Source organism: Nicotiana tabacum, chromosome 17 (genome assembly GCF_000715075.1).
Source record: "Nicotiana tabacum cultivar K326 chromosome 17, ASM71507v2, whole genome shotgun sequence".
In the NCBI taxonomy this organism is placed as follows: Eukaryota; Viridiplantae; Streptophyta; class Magnoliopsida; order Solanales; family Solanaceae; genus Nicotiana; species Nicotiana tabacum.
The window spans coordinates 94,351,533-94,364,446 of record NC_134096.1 but is presented as its reverse complement, the minus strand read 5'-3'; the positions used below and the strand labels follow the sequence as shown (position 1 = coordinate 94,364,446).

The window sequence follows — 12,914 nt, the reverse complement described above, 5'->3', positions numbered from 1 at the left end:
ATTAGGACCCAAGCATAATTCAAGACCACATGACCGTACTATTCTAAGAAATTTTCCCAATGTGAAGCTAGCTTAGATCTGCCGTACAAACTCTTGCAACTGTTGTGAAAAGGTAAGAGATAAAAAATTGATGCTCGATTCTGTCAGGATAGATATCATAGGCTGGTTTTTGATCCTTAAAAGTTACAAAAATTATGTTTTCCATCATGGTAAAATTCTCATTGTCCTGGATTCCAAGAGAAAAATTTGACATATATTTAAGAAAGGGTTATCCCTTGTCAATTTAAAGAAGAAAATGTTTCATCTTTGATATTTGCAATAAAGTTTAGGTAAGTTTTCTTACAATCTCTGCAGGCCACTGCCAATTTAGTTCCTCTTATCTTTGCGCAGAGTTGCTGTAAAATTTAGCTCTTTCAAGATAGCTGGTCTTGTAAGTGAAACCTTAATTTTGTCTTGAAAATTTAAGTAGCCTGCATTTTATTGTATTCATTACGGCACATGATTGCGACATCAACATATTTCCATTTCTACTTACCTATCTATCTGTTACTGTTTGCTTCATGCCGAATTGGGTAGAAACACTAATTCGAATGTATAAAGCTTTACTTGTTAATTTTTCAAATAAAAATCAACTGGTTGTAAGTGAAAAATAAAGAACTAAATTATGCTTTAATTTATCACAATTTATAACCACCAAATTGAATATCAGAAAAGCCTATTCTACTTTAAGAAACTCATAATGGTGAATAAAGTTCCTGAAATGTATTCCTCTAAGTGTTTATTCCAAACAATCAAATATGTTTCATGGAGGATAAATTGTGACTGAGAAACAGTGATGGAAAAAAGTTCCTCGAGGCTTGGTGAAATTTTTATATTTTTGACTTCCTCTGAATCAGCATTAAAGTAAATGGAGAAGTATTCACAATTTATTGAGAAACATAATTCATCTTAGAGGTGAGACGTCTTTTTCCTACTTACAAATGACTGGCGTTACAAAACAAAATACATCAAGCTCAATTATTTTCTGCATCAAATTATAAAATAGATTGAGAATGTGAGGATTTCCTACTCTCTTGAATCAATGCTCTCATATTCATATATAGGAACGAGTTTTATATACGTGAAGTGTAACGACCCGACTGGCTATTTTGAGCTCTAGCATGTTGTTCGGCGGTTTGAGATCTTGAGTAGTTTCACTCCATATTTTATGATTTGTACGCGTAGTCGGAATTTAATTTCGGAAAGTTCGGAATTGATTTGAAAAGAAAATTCTAATTTTGGAAATTTTAAGTTGAAAAAATTGACTAAGGTTTGACTTTCGAATAAAACGACCTAAAAGCAAAAGAATGTAACCGATTCATCTAGAAAAAGGACTAGGAGGAAATAAAAAAGAGGGGGAGGACGTGAAAGTAAGGAAAAACAGAAAAAAAGAAACGATAAGGAGGGGATGGTTTCTTTGGGGAAAGGGACACGAAAAATGCACTTAAAAAAAAAAGAAGAAGAAGGAAACAAAAAATGAAAGATACGAAAATAACAAAAGAAAGAGAGCTTGAAATCTCATAATCACTCATCTTCCTCATATTCCTTTTGAACATAAATAGTGGCTATATTCTATCCAAATTCCGCTGGGTTAAAATTAATCTATCAAAGCAACGTAATGGAGATCGATTTCGTCAGTTGAGTTGATGTCGAGTAGTTGAGGCTGAGATCTGGTCCGTAGTAACCTGTGCTTTGTTCGAATTCGAGGTGCAATCACATTCAAGGCAAAATTATATAATACAAAGGCCTTTTCCTTTTTCTACCTTGCTTCAATTTTTACTTCATATATCATAAATTAGTGGTTTATTTGTTATGTTTCATCACGTTTTGATAATTTTATTTATTTGTTTTGCTTAATTTGTGCTTGTTGTGTGGAATATAAATAATAACGATTTTTGACTTTTTTTTTTTTGGGTTTCGTAAGAGTGATATGTGCTGAAATTCTTTCTCCTCTATATAATGTTCAGTTCATTCTCTTGTTTACTGTATCAATGCCTTCCTGCTTAGCTGCTTTGGTATTTTATACTAATTCTCTTATTATCATGAGTTTGATTAGTTTTAAAAGATCATAAATTGGACGATAGTTTTGGTTATTAAAAAGGTGAAGATGAAACTATTTTGGGGTTCTTCTCTTCGTCTTTGATTTCTCATTATCAGTATGTATGTACTTTATTGGATTTTGTTTAGTTATTTTTTTTGAGCTGACCTTTATTGATTCCACATAGTCTTATGTTGAGTTTAGTTTTCAATTATTTTCCGTAGTCCTCCGTCTTGGTTTTATTACAAGTGTAATACATGGTTTATATATGGATTTAAATATAGAAATTAGTAGAAATTTGGAATTTTGGAAGAAAATATAGAATTTGGTATTTTTGGATTTTGATCACGAAATTGGACATGGAATTAAGAATAAATTATATATTTGAGTTCGTGGTATTATGGGTAAAGTTTATCTTCAAAAATTTTCGAAATCCGGGCGCATGGGCCCGAGGATTGACTTTGTTGGATTTTGAGCGAAGCTGAGAATCATTATAAATTATACGTAGTGGAGGATATTTTGATTGGTTTGTACGATGTTTGACTAGTTTTGAAGAGACGGGCATCGGGTTGAGGTGTTTGAGTGGTGTTGGAGCCGGTTATGGAATTTCGGAGCGAGGTAAGTCTCTTGTCTAATCTTGTGAGGGAGAATTTACTCCATAGGTAATTAAAGTAATAATTATTGATAATTGTAGGGGTTACGTACGCACGAGGTGACGAGAGTCCGTGCGTAGCTACTATTAATGCTAAAATCCGGGTAGTTTAGGACTCAAAGCATGAATTACTTGTGTAAATTGTATTCTTTGTTTAATTAATATTAATTGATATATATATATATATATGCATATATATATTGTGAATTTGTTAGGTAAAAATATTAAAAGATGGAAGTCTCATATGCTCAATTTTCTGTTTAAATTAATTAATTGTTAAAAGAAATTATTCATCCCCTCGAATTGATCCTATAATAAATATACTCTCCTTCCAGAGGTACATAAAAAAATGTCCTCCTTTCTTGTGGAGCGGGCCGAACGCCTCGGTAGGATAGATGCATCTATGGATCGCGTCGCACGTCCCTCGGCAGTGTACACGACACTCTGGCTCGGGCCGTACGACCTCGGCAAAAATCGTACCTAATAATAATAATTACACGATACTTTGCTATTTTTAATTGCAGCTTGTGGATTTAATTAATAGATTGAGAATTGTTGCATTTGAAGGAATTTGATTGATAAGTTAGAAACTATTGGAAATTGAAAGAATTAATTATCTCTGCTTGTTAAGGAAATTATGATTATTCCTATAAATGAGGCTAACTGATAAATTAGAAATTTATTGGAATTAAAGGAATTTAATTATTTCTGCTGGTTCAATAAAATTATTGTTAACTCTGTGAATCATGTTGATAAAAATATTTCTATTTTTATGTTACTTATTATTATTGACCCTTAGTGAGTGTCAAAGTCGACCATCTCGTCTCTAGCTCTTCAAAAATTAGTTGTTCACACACGTTATTTTCGTACTCATGCTGCACTTGCTGTATATTTTATTGTGCAGGTACATATATGTCTAGCGGCTTTGTGGGCGCAGGGGTTGGTTAATAATTGTGGGGACATAGGTGAGTTGAATTCTGTATTACGATCCGCAGCCAATAGAGTCTCCTTCAGAGTTATTATATTTTCCTGTCTAATTTGTATTCTGGACAGATGCTGTATTTTATTTTTAATTCTATAGTAAATGCTCATGCACTTGCGACACCGGGTTTTGGAAATAGTTGTGAATTGTTTAAAAATTTAGTTGCTAAAAATATTTATCATTTACTCTATGAGTTCTATCTTTATTGTTTCATTGAAGAAATTTTGATTTCAAAAATACTAAAATGGTAATTAAGTTAATTGATTATGGTTGGCTTGCCTGACAGTGGTGTCTGGCACCATCACGGCCTTAATGGATTTTGGGTCGTGACAAACATGGTATCAGAGCACTAGGTTCACTTAGGTCTCACAAGTCATGAGCAAGTCTAGTAGAGTCTTGCAGATCAGTACAGAGACGTCTGTGATTATCTTCAAGAGACTACATGGCTGTTAGGAATACTTCCCTTTTTGATTCCTCATCGTGCGATTTGATTCCTTTGAGGCTTATGCCTTCATTTCCTTCCTATTCAATCTTATGCGATATGAAGCGCTTGTTATAAATTAGGGATCGAGAAAATTTTTAATGGTGTTACAGATGTAGTGCATGATGCTTCTCCCTGTGTAATTAATTAGGCTATTGTCGTCGCCTTGCGGAAGGCCGCTCTGTCATTTCAAATTAAGTATCAGTACTACCTAAGGTTTTGAGATTTGACATTGATTGTTATGACGATTCGTGCGCTGTTATCGTACAGAATTTATGAAATGGTAAAATGCCTGTCTATGTGTCACAACAGTAAACGAATTGAAAGAAGATTTTTCTCAGTACATGATTCAGATGTTCCATGTTTTATTTCCAGCGGAGAAAAGGCAATCGGACTATGAATGTTCAGGTTTGGGGGTTGATGGAGTAACGAAACTTGATATTTTCGAGTGTGGTAGAGTTCTCAATTGTGACGTGATGTCATCGCCTTGTTAAATGCGTTAAGGTTCACTGGTGTTATGGTCTTCTTCAACTCGCCTTCACGGCGGGTGTTAGGAATTGGTGTAGGAGGAGAAGCTGTTAGAGATCGCGGTGTGCAGTGGTTCAGGATAGAAGCGGTGTTCCTAGTATTGATGGCTCGAGAAGGATGATCCTCGAAAAGGTTTAAAGTTGGTAACGATCAATTGGTTCAAGTGCTACTTTTTGAGTTAAGGCAATAACTGGGCAGCGAAGAATGAGGAAGGACATGTTGAAGGTGTCTTGTGGTGGTTAGGTTCCGAGAAGGACAAGTGTAAGAAAACAGAAGTCGAGTAGTTGCTTAAAGGAGAGGGTTTGACCAAAGTGGGAGAGTGGCAAGGTAGCATATGGATTGCGTGGAAGGATTATTACATGTCTTGAGGAAAGTTTGGAGTGATTTGGGATTTAGGATGGACAGCGACTAGGACTACGGACTTAAGTTGTAATATTAGCTGCTATATTGAGGAAGATTAGATACAACTGGAGGGAGTTGCTTAATATGAAGAGGGATGCAACATAACTTTGGGTTAGAATGTATCATCGCACCTTTAGTTAAGGTCAACAGGAAGTGAACGGACTGGTACAGCTGGTGAACGAGCACGGGCTCAGGTTGGTTTATTGGTTTTGTGGTAATAATACTCGGTGCAGCATTGTTAGAGGATGTCAGCATGGATTTTTCACAAGTGGGATATCTCCTGTGAGCAGGTTAGAAGTTGCGTGGTGTTGATGGAGCTTCTACAAAGAATTTTACTTGTTACCCGGTAAGAAGTCAAATAGGTGATTGTGGCTAATGGTTCAGAATGTTCGGGGAAAGCTTAACAAAAGGAATTTTGAGAATTTGGCAGTTAACAGCGCGAGATCATGGTAAATGAGGATGAGGAATAGTTGTAGGCTCGATATTATGTGGTGGTATCTTAAAGCTAAGTGGGAGATCGAGCCCCACCGTCTACAATTGGATTGCATGGTTATCTATTTGTGAGGTTTCTGGTTATCGGTGTATTGGTGGGTCATTTCAACTAAGGAATGAAAATATCAGTGGTAATTTGAGCAAAGGATTTGGGAAATGTGTGCCATATTTGGCCTTATCTATTCATGTTCAGGCTTTGGGAAGACTTAGAGTCTATGCTTCGTGTTGATGTGATGTACGGGGAAGGTGATTCGGCTGGGTGCTTCTTCGAGAGAGTGTTCAACTGCTAGCAGAGCCTTGGAGTTGATTTTATTCGGGACCAGGTCGGAATGGGTGACTCTCAATAATGGTCCTAGTGGATTCAAAACGTTACAGTGTGGTGCCTAATGATTTCGAGCCTGTAGTATGGTTAAGTATCGAGCTTTTGCAACAGTTTTTGAAAAGGGTTTGGGGTGTTCTATGTTATCTTCGGTCTGCGGTGTAGCATTGGAGGAAACGGAAGGAAATAACTTCGGATTCATAAAAGAAGTATCAGAATGGGTGTACCAGTTGAAGATGTAAAAGTGCGCACAAGGAGGGATATGAGATGATTAGTGAGTTTTGAAACAGCGTGCTCTCGTGAAATAAGGTCACTCGGGATGAGTGCGAATTTGAGTTCGTGATGTAATGAATGGGACTATTATTATTTCTAAGGCAAGTTGAGAATAAATTGAGAAAAGACGGGTCGGCTAACAATGGTTGAATTGGCATGATGGTAGCAATGATCAGTTCCTTCAGAGAATTGAGTTATGGATGTGATTTGTGGCGGTACGTGCGAGGCTTGACGACCGCCGTAATTGATTTTATTTGGAGGAATTCAAGTATTATGGCATGTTATGTGTAGAGGGATTCCAGAAGAGTTATGGTGGTTTAGACCACTACTTGAGGCCGGTATTTTCTGCGGATAGGGGAATTCGGTCACGTGTTGTAATGGTTCTCTTGAAATGAGTTAAGTAGAAGGTTTCTATATGATGAAGTGTTTACCCTATTAGTGGTTCAGGAGTTATGATGGAATTTTTGTACTACTGCACATTTGCGTGATTAAGTACACTAAGTAGCATGGGATTCGAAAGTTGAGGATTCAAGATTTCGGTTCGGTGTTGACAATGATGTCCTGAGCTAGGATGAACAGGAAAAGGATTTAGATATTTAAAGTAAGATGGTATTGTTTTCGGCGTCACCTAAAGTCGATGTCAGGTGTAAGAGACCTTGTGTATTGATTTATGGATCCTTGAAAGGTTATTAGTCTAGTACGGTGTGATCAGAATCGGCTTGAGGTATGTGGATGGATTTAAAAATGAATATGGACTTTATATCAGGCCGGATGTGTTCATTTCAGCATAGCGCTCCTTATGAAGGAGTATTCGGACGTTGGAAGTCGTTTCATCGTCGGCTATTTCATGTAATACTATATTGTGCCGTGTGAGTTGTGAAACTGCTTGATAAATTTTTTATGTATTGAGGTTCCATGTAGCGATGGTGCTATGTGAGCAGGATGGCTCTCGAGATTCAGATCATATATCGCACCTTAGTTGTGCTTGAGTTTTGTAGCATATGGCGATGTCGGTCCTCTCATGTATGGTATCATGCACTTAGTGTGCTTGTATCCGATATTTGGATATTTTATAGTAATGACCATTCTAGCTCGGTAAGTATTTCCTTATAGATTCTTTTTTTGTGCGGATCAGGTGGCATGCCGCAACAGGTATGCTGTTTGGATCGGGTTGCACACCGCAACAACGGGATGCTGAATACAGTTACATATATTTGTTTCTTTGTATTTTGTTTCTCATTCACTGAAGACAGTTCATAGAGTCTGTTCGACTGTTTTATTTGTTACGTGGGTTGGGTAGTTCTTTTTCAGAGTTCGTTTTTCTTTATATATCATATTCGAGTTATGGCTTGTCGGCACATTGATGGTGTCATATGAGATTTTGGTCAGTGGTTGAGATGGCTTATTGCCTGAACAACTTGTACTGGGTGAGATGAGGTTATTAGCTAATGGTTCCTGTTAAAGAACAAATATCGTGATTCAGTTCAAAATAAAGTAATGGTTCCTGTCAGGAGGAGACTCCAGGATTTGTTGATTCGGCAGGTGGTTATGAGTTTCTACACATCTCGTTCTTCGTGGCAGCATTGGAGCTTTGGAACCGGGCTCATAGGTGTTATGAGGTGTGCTTCGGCCGCCGGGTCAGTGAAGTTTCAACTGTTGTGCTTGGAAGAGGTTGCCTTGGGCAAACAATTTATGCGATGCATTTTGTGATGTTAGCCTGAGTGCATGATTGTGTGTGGAATCAGCATGTGTAGATTCGCACTGTGTTCGTGCTTTAGAATAACGTCTTGTAAAGAAATTTAGAAGTTGGAATTTAGTTCTAAAGCTGGTTAGCTAAGGTTATATGTAGGATTTTCAGTCTGGCTCGAGCTAATGTATGCAACTGGATTGTAGTAGCACGGGGAGGTACACGAGGTATTTAATAGTGATTTTGGACATTTTCGGAGTAGTTCTTAGCAAATTCAAGGACGAACGTATGTTTAAGTGGGAGAGAATGTAACGACCCGACTGGCTGTTTTGAGCTCTAGCGCGTCGTTCGGCGGTTTGAGTAGCTTTACTCCATATTTTATGACTTGTACGCGTAGTCGGAATTTAATTTCGAAAAGTTCGGAATTGATTTGAAAAGAAAATTCTAATTTCGAAAGTTTTAAGTTGGAAAAATTGACTAAGATTTGACTTTTGAATAAAACGACCTAAAATCGAAAGAATATGGCCGATTCATCTAGAAAAAGGACTAGGAGGAAATAAAAAAGAGGGGGAGGACGTGAAAGTAAGGAAAAACAGAAAAAAGAAACGATAAGGAGGGGCTGGTTTCTTTGGGGAAGGGACACGAAAAAGGCACCTAAAAAGAAGAAGAAGAAGGAAACAAAAAATGAAAGATACGAAAACAACAAAAGAAAGAGAGCTTGAAATCTCACAATCACTCATCTTCCTCATATTCTTTTTGAATATAAACAGTGGCTATATTCTATCCAAATTCAGCTGGGTTGAAATTAATCTATCAAAGCAACGTAATGGAGATCGATTTCGTCAGTTGAGTTGATGTCGAGTGGTTGAGGCTGAGATCTGGTCCGTAGTAACCTGTGCTTTGTTCGAATTCGAGGTTCAATCACATTCAAGGCAAAATTATATAATACAAAGGTCTTTTCCTTTTTCTACCTTGCTTCAATTTTTACTTCATATATCATAAATTAGTGGTTTATTTGTTATGTTTCATCACGTTTTGATAATTTTATTTATTTGTTTATTTGTTTTGCTTAATTTGTGCTTGTTGTGTGGAATATAAATAATAATGATTTTTGACTTTTTTTTTTAGGTTTCGTAAGAGTGATATGTGCTGAAATTCTTTCTCCTCTATATAATGTCCAATTCATTCTCTTGTCTAATGTATCAATGCCTTACTGCTTAGCTGCTTTGGTATTTTATACTAATTCTTTTATCAGCATGAGTTTTGATTAGTTTAATAACATCATAAATTGGACGATAGTTTTGGTTATTAAAAAGGTGAGGATGAAACTATTTCGGAGTTCTTCTCTTCATCTTTGATTTCTCATTATTAGTGTGTATCTACTTTATTGGATTTTGTTTAGTTATGAAATTTTGGAGCGAGGTAAGTCTCTTATCTAATCTTATGAGGGAGAATTTACCCCATAGGTAATTAAAGTAATAATTGTTGCTTATTATGGAGGCTACGTACGCACGAGGTGACGAGAGTCCATGCGTAGCTACTATTAATGCTAAAGTCCGGGTAGTTTAGGACACAAACCATGAATTACTTGTACAAATTATATTATATATATATATATATATATATATATATATATATATATATATATATATATTGTGAATTGTGAGGTAAAAATATTAAAAGATGAAAGTCTCATATGCTCAATTTTCTGTTTAAATTAATTAATTGTTAAAAGGAATTGATCATCCTCTCGAATTGATCCTATAATAAATATACTCTCCTTCCGGAGGTACATAAGAAAATGTCCTCCTTTCTTGTGGAGCGGGCCGAACGCCTCGGTAGGATAGATGCATCTATGGATCGCGCCGCACGTCCCTCGGCAGTGTACACGATACTCTGGTTCGGGCCGTACGACCTCGACAGAAATCGTGCCTAATAATAATAATTACACGATACTTTGCTATTTTTAATTGCATCTTGTGGATTTAATTAATAGATTGAGAATTGTTGCATTTGAAGGAATTTGATTGATAAGTTAGAAACTATTGTAAATAGAAAGAATTAATTATCTCTGCTTGTTAAGGAAATTATGATTATTCCTGTAAATGAGGCTAATTGATAAATTAGAAATTTATTGGAATTAAAGGAATTTAATTATTTCTGCTGGTTCAATAAAATTATTGTTAACTCTGTGAATCTTGTTGATAAAAATATTTCTATTTTTATGTTACTTATTATTATTGACCCTTAGTGAGTGTCAAAGTCGACCATTTCGTCTCTACCTCTTCGAGATTAGGCTTGATACTTACAGGGTACACGTTGTTTTCGTACTCATGCTGCACTTGTTGCACATTTTATTGTGCAGGTACATATATGTCTAGCTGCCTTGTGGGCCCAGAGGTGTAGTTAATAATTGTGGGGACATAGGTGAGCTGAATTCTGTATTACGATTCGCAGCCAATAGAGTCTCCTTCAGAGTTATTATATTTTCCTGTCTAATTTGTATTCTGGACAGATGCTGTATTTTATTTTTAATTCCCTAGTAAATGCTCATGCACTTGTGACACCGGATTTTGGGAATAGTTGTGAATTGTTTAAAAATTTTGTTGCTAAAAATATTTATCATTTACTCTATGAGTTCTATCTTTATTATTTCATTCAAGAAATTTTGATTTCAAAAATACTAAAATGGGTAATTAAGTTAATTGATTATGGTTGGCTTGCCTGACAGTGGTGTCTGGCGCCATCACGGCCTTAATGGATTTTGGGCCGTGACATGAAGCATACCAAACAAATACAAAAATAATAAGTCAATAAAAAATGTTTGTGATTTGAACAACTGTTATTGATAATACTACCATAACTTCTATAAAAAATTCTTAAAATTAAGGCCAATTGATGAAGTAGGAGAATTGGTCTTTGATAACCAAATTTAAGCATCAGTTAAGTTGATATCTTCCATGAAGTTTCAGCTTTTGAAGTGCATAACACACTATAACCTAGTTTGACTTCGATCAGCATTTTAAGAAAACGACTCCGGAATAGAATTTTGACGATTCCAACAGCTCCGTATGGCGATTTTGGACCTAGGAGCGTGTTCGAAATTTTATTTGGAAGTCCATAGTTAAATTAGGCTTGAAATGACTAAAACAAGAATTTAAGTTTGGAAGTTTGACCAGGGAGTTGACTTTTTGATATCGGAGTCAAAATCCAGTTCTGAAAATTTTCATAGCTCCGTTATATCATTTATGACTTGTGTGCAAAATTTGAGGTCAATCGGACTTGATTTGATAGGTTTCGACATCGAATGAAGAAGTTGGAAATTTTAAGTTTTATTAAACTTGAATTGGAGCATGATTCGTGGTTTTAGCGTCGTTTTATGTGATTTGAGATTTCAAATAAGTTCGTATGATATTTTAGGACTTGTTAGTATATTTGGTTGAGGTCTCGAGGGTCTCGGGTGAGTTTCGGATGGTTAACAGATCAAAAATATTGGACTTAAAAAGTTGCTGCAATTTTTCCTTCTGCTGGATATTCTAGGCTATGATCGAGCCAAAGATCGAGCCCAGATATCGAGCCCAGGGTCGACGGCCAGGGTCGAAGCCAGGGACGAGGCTCAGGATCGAAGCCATGATCGAAGGCCCAGCTCGAGGGCCATGATCGAAGGCAAGGCTCGAGGGCCAGGGTCGAGACCCAAGATCTAGGGTCACAATCGAAGGCCCAGCCTCGATGCCATGATCGAGGCCATGACCGAGGCCCAGGCTTAATGCCATAACCGAGGCCCATCTCGAGGGCCATGATCGAGGCAACGATCGAGGCCCAGGCTCGAGGGCCATGATCGAAGCCACGATCGAGGCTCAGTTCCGAAGGCTGCCTGGGCAGATTTATAAAAGAGGGCATTCGTCCCATTTGCCATTTTTGACGAACTTGAGCTTGAGCAGAGACGACTTTTGACAGTATTTCAAGGAAAGACATTGGGATAAGTGATTCCAACTCGGATTTGGTCTATATACACAAATATATCATTATGTTCACCATTTAATTAGTGTTTTGAGATTGAAATTTGGAAAATTTTTAGAAATCTCATAGAAACGAATTTTTGAGATTTCGGTATTGATTCGGAGTGGGATTTGAGTAAAACTGGTATGGTTGAACTCGTAATTGAATGGGTTATTGGATTTCGTAACTTTCACCGGATTTCGAGATGTGAGCCCTACAGACGAATTTTTAATTAAATTCGGGATTTTCATTGAAAATGTAGTACTTTCTTATAGAATTGATTCCTATAAATTTTAGTGATTGTATCGAATTATCTTTGATTAGATTCGAGCCAATCAAAGTTGGATAATCGAGGAAAAGGCCTACTAGTGGATTAAATTGGAGTAAGACGAGGTAAGTCTCTTGTCTAATCTTGTGAGGGGAAAATTACCCATAAGTAATTAAAGTAATAATTATTGCTAATTGTGGGGACTACGTACGCACGAGGTGACGAGAATCCGTGCGTAGCTACTATTAATGCTAAAGTCCGTGTAGTTTAGAACTCAAAGCATGAATTACTTATGTAAATTATATTCTTTATTTAATTAATATTATTTGATATATACATATATTGTGAATTGTTAGATAAAAATATTAAAGGATGAAAATCTCATATACTTGATTTTCTATTTAAATTAATTAATTGTTAAGAGAAATTGTTCTTCCTCCCGAATTTATCTTATAATAAATATACTCTCATTCCGGAGGTACATAAGAAATGTCCTCCTTTCTTGTGGAGCGGGCCGAACGCCTCGGCAGGATAGATGCATCTATGGATCGTGCCGCACGGCACTCTGGATCGGGCTGAACGACCTCAGCAGAAATCGTGCTTAATAATAATAATTACACGATACTCTGATAGTTTATTATAGCTTGTGAAGCTAACTGATAAATTAAAAAACTCTGGAATTTAAAGAATTATGTTCTCTGCTTGTTAAGAAATTATTGTTATTCCTGTAAATGAGGCTAATTGATAAATTAAA

At 36.4% G+C, this 12,914-nt stretch overlaps 1 long non-coding RNA gene across 1 annotated transcript; it reads left to right on the top strand.

The window, feature by feature from the left end:
- Positions 1–1,407: 1,407 nt before the first annotated feature.
- On the top strand, positions 1,408–10,527 carry LOC142171587 (uncharacterized). The gene is made up of 3 exons (XR_012701333.1): positions 1,408–1,746; positions 3,634–8,846; positions 10,259–10,527. It is a non-coding gene; the product is annotated as an uncharacterized LOC142171587 (long non-coding RNA).
- The last annotated feature ends 2,387 nt before the right edge of the window (positions 10,528–12,914 follow it).